The following is a 6107-nucleotide window of genomic DNA, read 5'->3' as shown; positions in this document are numbered from 1 at the left end:
GTGTGTGTGTGTGTGTGTGTGTGTGTGTGTGTGTGTATACATGTGGCTTGGCATGTATGTAGAAATCAGAATACAACACTGTAGAGTACATTTTCCTCTTCCTTTATTACATAGGTTCTGGGATTTGAACTCAGGTCACCAGATTTTCTAGGCAAGCATCTATACCTCTGAGCCATCTTTCTAGCCAAGAGCATCCTTTCTTGTTAACTCTCCCTTCTACTCATTCAACCAGTCCTTTATGCATCTTTTAGCAGATGTTTATCTCATCCACACCAGATGCCAGGCACTGTTCTTGATGCAGGGATACAGTAGGGAGTGAAACCGATGAGGTCTCTGCTCCTATGTGAAATATCTAATTCTCTCTTGTTTTATTCTTGACTAATGACATCCTCACTGCCACCTGCAGAATGGCAGTTCTACCTCTTGCTCTGCCATTATCCACCCCCTCCCCCCAAGTTTCACATTCACTACAACAATATGTGGAGACTGAATAGAGACCACTCCCTTCCCGAAGGACCATGTCACTGAGCTTGTTTCAAGTCTTGGTAACCTGTGTTCAGAACCTTAGAGTTAGTCAAACAGTCTCTGTTTGTTGGGTTTTTCTCTTTTTGCCTTGTCACCAGGTTCCAGGAGAGAATGAAATTAAGGGCAATCCTCTCTCTCTAGTCCATGGCCCACACTTTCCTCTTCCCATTGGGCCACTCAGTAGGCTTGACCCAGAGGACTTCTGTTCCTGCACAGATCTAGCCCAGCTCCCATTAGTGTTAATGAGGATGATGCTCCCTCCACTAGAGCCTGCTGGGAGTTTCAGACCTTATCTCTGCACTTCAAATAGAAACACTGTGGAAAGTAGGGAGCAGTTGCACAGAGCTCCGACTTCAACCTGTTTTTAATAATAGAAACTCTCATTTGCCAAGCCTATGTCATTTTCCCTCCTTGTAAGCTCTATTTGGAAAGGGAATGGGCTAAAAGTTCATTCTTTCAAAAGTGAGTAAACCAAAGGTCCATATGAACTGGAGAGGGGCTGGGAACCTTGGACATGACAATCTTGCTTGTACTATGAAAAATTCAGGAGTTTCAGAGGCCCACACAGCAGTCAGCTGGAGTCTATCATTCTGGGCAACTGTTGAGTGAAAGCTGGAAGGTCAGGACTCCTTTTAGCCCATCAGGTATTTTTTGAGTGCCCACCCGGTGCCAGGCACAGTGCTGAGTTATAGGAAAGTCACCATGACAAAGAGCTGACATTTTGGGACAGTCAAATCTGAGGATCACCTGGGTGTGAGTCATCCTGGTCAAATGAAGGATCCCCAGGCTCAGCAGGAAGCAGTTTCTGGGGACAGGTGGTGGAGAATTTGCATGTATATCAAGTTCTCTTTGGATTTCTTCTCCTTCTTAGGTATGGGAAACACAGACATGGAAGTGTGAGAAAGAAGGACAGGAAGTAACGAGTGAGCGCTGACTATTGAATGAGGTTCTGGGAAAGTCTATGTCAGGGCAATCCTAGCCCGGTGTGCAAATGAGCTGTGTTCAGGGAAGGCTCCCTAACAAGTGGTATTGCAGTGGTAGCTTAAGTGGAAGTGTGAGTTTTATCTAGGAAACAATGGGGTCCAGACCTGATCTGGGATAAAGCAGAGATTAATTTGGGGAGGAATGTAACTCCTCTCTGAAAGTGTTTACATCTTCAGCATAAACCACCATGTTGTTCCTGTGTCTACCATAATGAGCAATGACAGAAGTGAGTTGAATGAGGAAAAAAAAAAGCCAGGCTACATAGACAGCGACCCTGGCCCTGCGGAAATGCTGTGCAAATCCTCTTCCTGTTTCCTACTAAAGGGGCAGATGATGGGAGGCAGCTGTGAGATATTCACCAGTGGTCCACGTACATGCCTGAGTCCAGGAAAGCCAATGGGGCAGGATTAAGGATGGTCATGGAATACTCAAACCACACAAGATAGACCGTCTATCCTGTTCTTTAATGCACTTTTCAGTTTGCTGTATTACTCTCAGTGAGACTTTGTGTGTGGCACAAAAATAATATCCATTATCTTCTCATAGTATAGAGACACAGGGAGAGGGGCAAGAAGGGAGGACTCTTGATGATTAGAATATTAAGCAACAGGTAACCCTTAGCTGGTCTATGGGGCCATTTGATCTTTCAGTTTCTCAAACCACTGACTAGTGTCATGGAGTAGATGCTAGTGTCTCAGATTGCATTTTGCTTGGGGAAAGAAAAGTTGGATCAGAGACCAAGCCTGGTGTTCTGACATGAATAGTACAGTGGAGAACAGTGCATTCAGCTTCGGGACGGAGCATCTGTATTGGTGAGTGAAATCTGTTGATATTTTGGGATGAGAAGGGCAAGGGTGGTCAGCTAGGACTCTGTGGGCTGTCAGATCAGGCTTCCCGTTGTTGGTGGGTGATTGTTATTTTTACCCAGACAGCTGCTAACTGTGGCTTGCTTGGTTTGTTAGCATTGGTTAGTTTTCCATGATGTAGCCTCTTCTTTCTCTTGTGATGTCAAGTGTTCAGGATTGACTAAGCTCTTCAAAAGCATGCATTTCCTGATTTGGGGATATTTGTATCCAATCCTATATTTTTCGTCCATAAGTCTAATTTTTAGCAAAACTAGTTTTCATTAACACAGAAGACTGTTCAAGCAAAGGACGTACTAAATCTGCCTGTAGAATTTGACTTTATGACCTTTTGGGGTGGCAAATGTCAGAGACTGAGCCCCTGAGCAGAGAGAAATAATAAACAACAGGCAGTAAGATCTAGCTTGACGGGTATCATCTGAAATCACTTCCCCAAATTTATTAGAGTTAATCAATCCAGGCTGAAAAGCAGAGCTAGGAAACCTCTCCTACCATGTTCTATCTCATTCACACTTCCAGCAGGCAACAGAAGTTGGGGGCGTTTGTTTCCCTGTTGTATTTTGTGGAAACAATCAAAGGTGTTCCCAAATGGATGCTCCTGGGATGTAACTTGAAAGGTGATAAAACGCCCAAGAAGAAAACCACCAAGTTGTTTCCCTTTAATTGCTCTTGGGCTCCCCTATTCCCACCCCTTCCCCCACTGCTGCTCTCTTTCTAACAGTAAGACTTATTCCACTTATTCTTATATGTATGCTGGCATTGGCAAATGTGATCAGGAATCACATCTCATTTTAAACATCCAGACAGACCTGTAGAGATACATTAAGGAGATGACCCGTCGAGAGTGAACTACCTATGGAAAAATCTTACAGGGTTCAGGCCGGGGCAGCTGCTGGTGACCTCTGAGATTGGAAATAAAAAGGGTACCATTAGTTCCACGTCGGTTCTCAGAGTGAATGTTGCAGAGTGATGGAGGGTGTTAAGCTGTCAAATACCAGCAAGGGTTAATAAGGTTAAAGAAGAAATAAAAGCTGGTCAACAATAAAACAGTGAGGATAAATCAGCTCCAATAAATAAAGCATGTCATGTCATGTATACACTGTGTGGGAAAAAACAAAAATCATAATTCACATATTCAGGCACAAGTTTAAAGAGTTCTTTGGTGGAACATCTCCAGATTATATTCCTGGACATCTTATACGCACACTTAGACACCTCATCTATCTTTTTGCCTCTCTGGAAGTCATTTAGTTGTCTTTCTGGTTGGAGAATTCTTTAACATCAGTGGATAAATGAAGTACAGGAAGAGAAGAGCTGGAGCAGCATAGCACCTGATGTCAGAGAAAGGGTGCTATAAACCACCACGTGGTGGAGGTGATTCACTCTCTGTCCCCTCTGACCTCTGCCCTGGAAAGAGAGGTCAGACAGATGCCTTCTGTGTGGGCTGAGTCTTCCCGATTGACCAAGGAAGTGCAGAACTTTGGTGGCCACAGGATCCTGCACATTATCCTGCCCATGTATATGCTTCCTTCTAACAAGCCCATGATCCTGATGGCCCAGGGCATAAATAATGTCATGCCACAAGACACTCATCACAGTGCAGCCTTTGGAATGGGACTCTCATAGATACGATGGCTCTTGTCACCTGTCTTAGTATTGTAAGCATGACCTTCCAACTCAACTCTAATGTCTGTGGATGACCATTCCTGCTACAGACATCACTTCTGGTGATTCACATCTACTTCCAAGTCCAGGAGCTGTGGCAGATGCTCCTGATTAGTGTCCTCTCTCACTTACAAATGGTTCTATACAGTGTGCACACCCAGTCACATGCCTATTTTATTTTTTAAGGATCCCATCCTTCTTTCCACAGTCAAGTTCCTATTGCTTTGAGATGAGACGTAGCTCATTTGGTGACATGCTAGTCTGGCATTCATGAAGCCCGGGGTTGGATCACAAATGCTGTATAAACTAGATGTGGTGGAACACAGCTGTGCTCATGAACACCAGAAGTTCAAGATCACCCTTGTCGTGTAGAAAATTTGAGGGCAGTCTGGGATACATAAAACCCTGTCTCAAGATGGTGAAGCAAACAAGCGATCCAAAAGTCACTATTGCTCGATTGAACAGCGTGGGCTTGTCTCATGACTTCAAACCCCATTTTGTCCTTTGGTCTGTGCCATACTGTTGACTACTCTTCACGTTTGGGGGCTGCTTTTGGAAATAGCCAAACACTAAAAGCCAAACAGAATTTTGGTGGACTTTTCTCTGTGGTATTAGATTATTAAGTTCTGATTTTTTTTTTTTTTTTTGGCTTAGCTTTGATTTTTGTAATGCTTTTCAAGTTCGTAGAAAGCAAGAATCATAACAGTAGAAAAGTTGCATAGTCTCTTGAAAGGTTAGGTAGCAGTAGGCATGTGGGTTAAACATCATTTTTGTTGTACAGCTCCAGCTTGTCAACATTAACATAGATACCATGTTTGTGAAGGTGAGTTGTCCAGCAGGTAATGGGAAGACTATGGATTGTACCTGAGGGATCTCTTTGCTTGGATCTGTGAAAATATGGACTTCCAGAAATGGCCTTGTAGCATGTGTAAGTGTTCTGGAGTCACAGCAGTGACAGTGGCTTGTTTATGGTCTGCAGAGCTTGCCCTGGATACTGCCGCCTTCCAGTCAGTCTTCACCCACAGTCTTTCCTAAATTGAGTGAAGACAGGAATAATTCAAAGAAAGAATGTTGATTCCAAAGAGATAAAGCCATCAAGCTGTGAACTATAAAGAGACAGGAAAGTAGAAAGTGGCAGCTTGGGAAGAAAGTCATCAGGTGTGAGGATGGGGCAGGAGGGGAAGGGGCAGGAGAGAAGAACATTAGAATGCACCATATATGTGTAGGAAAAGGCCCCAGTGAAACCCATTGTGTATATAGAATTGCATCATTCCCTCCCTCCTTTCCCTCCCTCTAACCCCTTCCATATGCCCCTTTGCTCATGGCTTATTTTTTTTTAATTATTTGTGTGTGTGTTTGCATAAATATATAAATAAAACCTGCTCAGTATGTTTAGTGTTACTTGTGTGTATATGTTTTCAGGACTGACCACTTGACACTGGATAACCAATTAGAGAGCTCATCCCTGGGGAAGACAATGTCTTCTGATCCCAGTATTCCTTAGTTGCCTGTAGTTCTTTGTCTAGGGATGTTGGCCCCAGGAGATTTTCCCCTTTCTTGTGAGTACATCTACTACTTCAACTTAAGATGATTTGAGGGGGACTGGAGAGATGGCTCAGCAGTTAAGAGCATCAGCCGCTCTGCTGGAGGACCAAGGTTCAGTTCCTGGCACCCATATGGCAGTTCACAACTGTCTGTAACTCTAGTTTCAAGGGATCCAACACCCTCATACTGACATGCATGCAGGCAAAAAATAAAAATGAAATAAAAATAAAAAAAGAGAAAGAAAGAAAAAGAAGAAAAAACAGAAAGAAAGCCAACAAACACACAAACAAAAAAACGAACAAAAACAATGATGTACAATAGATAGATAGATAGATAGATAGATAGATAGATAGATAGATAGACAGACAGACAGATAGATAGATAGACAGATAGATAGATCTCTTTCTTTAAAGGTTTTTGGGGAGCTGGAGAAATCGGTAAATGGTTAAGAGTATTCACTGTTCTCCTTTCTCCTTTCCTGGCCACTATAGACATTCTGTTCTCATGTACCCCACTCCACATCAT

General features: G+C 43.2%; 1 protein-coding gene across 6 annotated transcripts in view; it reads left to right on the top strand.

Moving 5' to 3' along the window:
- Ebf1 (EBF transcription factor 1) overlaps positions 1 to 6107 on the top strand; it is a 379734-nt gene that overhangs the window by 70716 nt on the left and 302911 nt on the right. The window lies entirely within an intron of this gene.

This window comes from Grammomys surdaster, unplaced genomic scaffold, assembly GCF_004785775.1.
Source record: "Grammomys surdaster isolate TR1022 unplaced genomic scaffold, NIH_TR_1.0 313, whole genome shotgun sequence".
NCBI classification, from domain to species: Eukaryota; Metazoa; Chordata; class Mammalia; order Rodentia; family Muridae; genus Grammomys; species Grammomys surdaster.
Note: the sequence above shows the minus strand (reverse complement) of the source record. Positions and strands in the feature narration are given on the sequence as shown.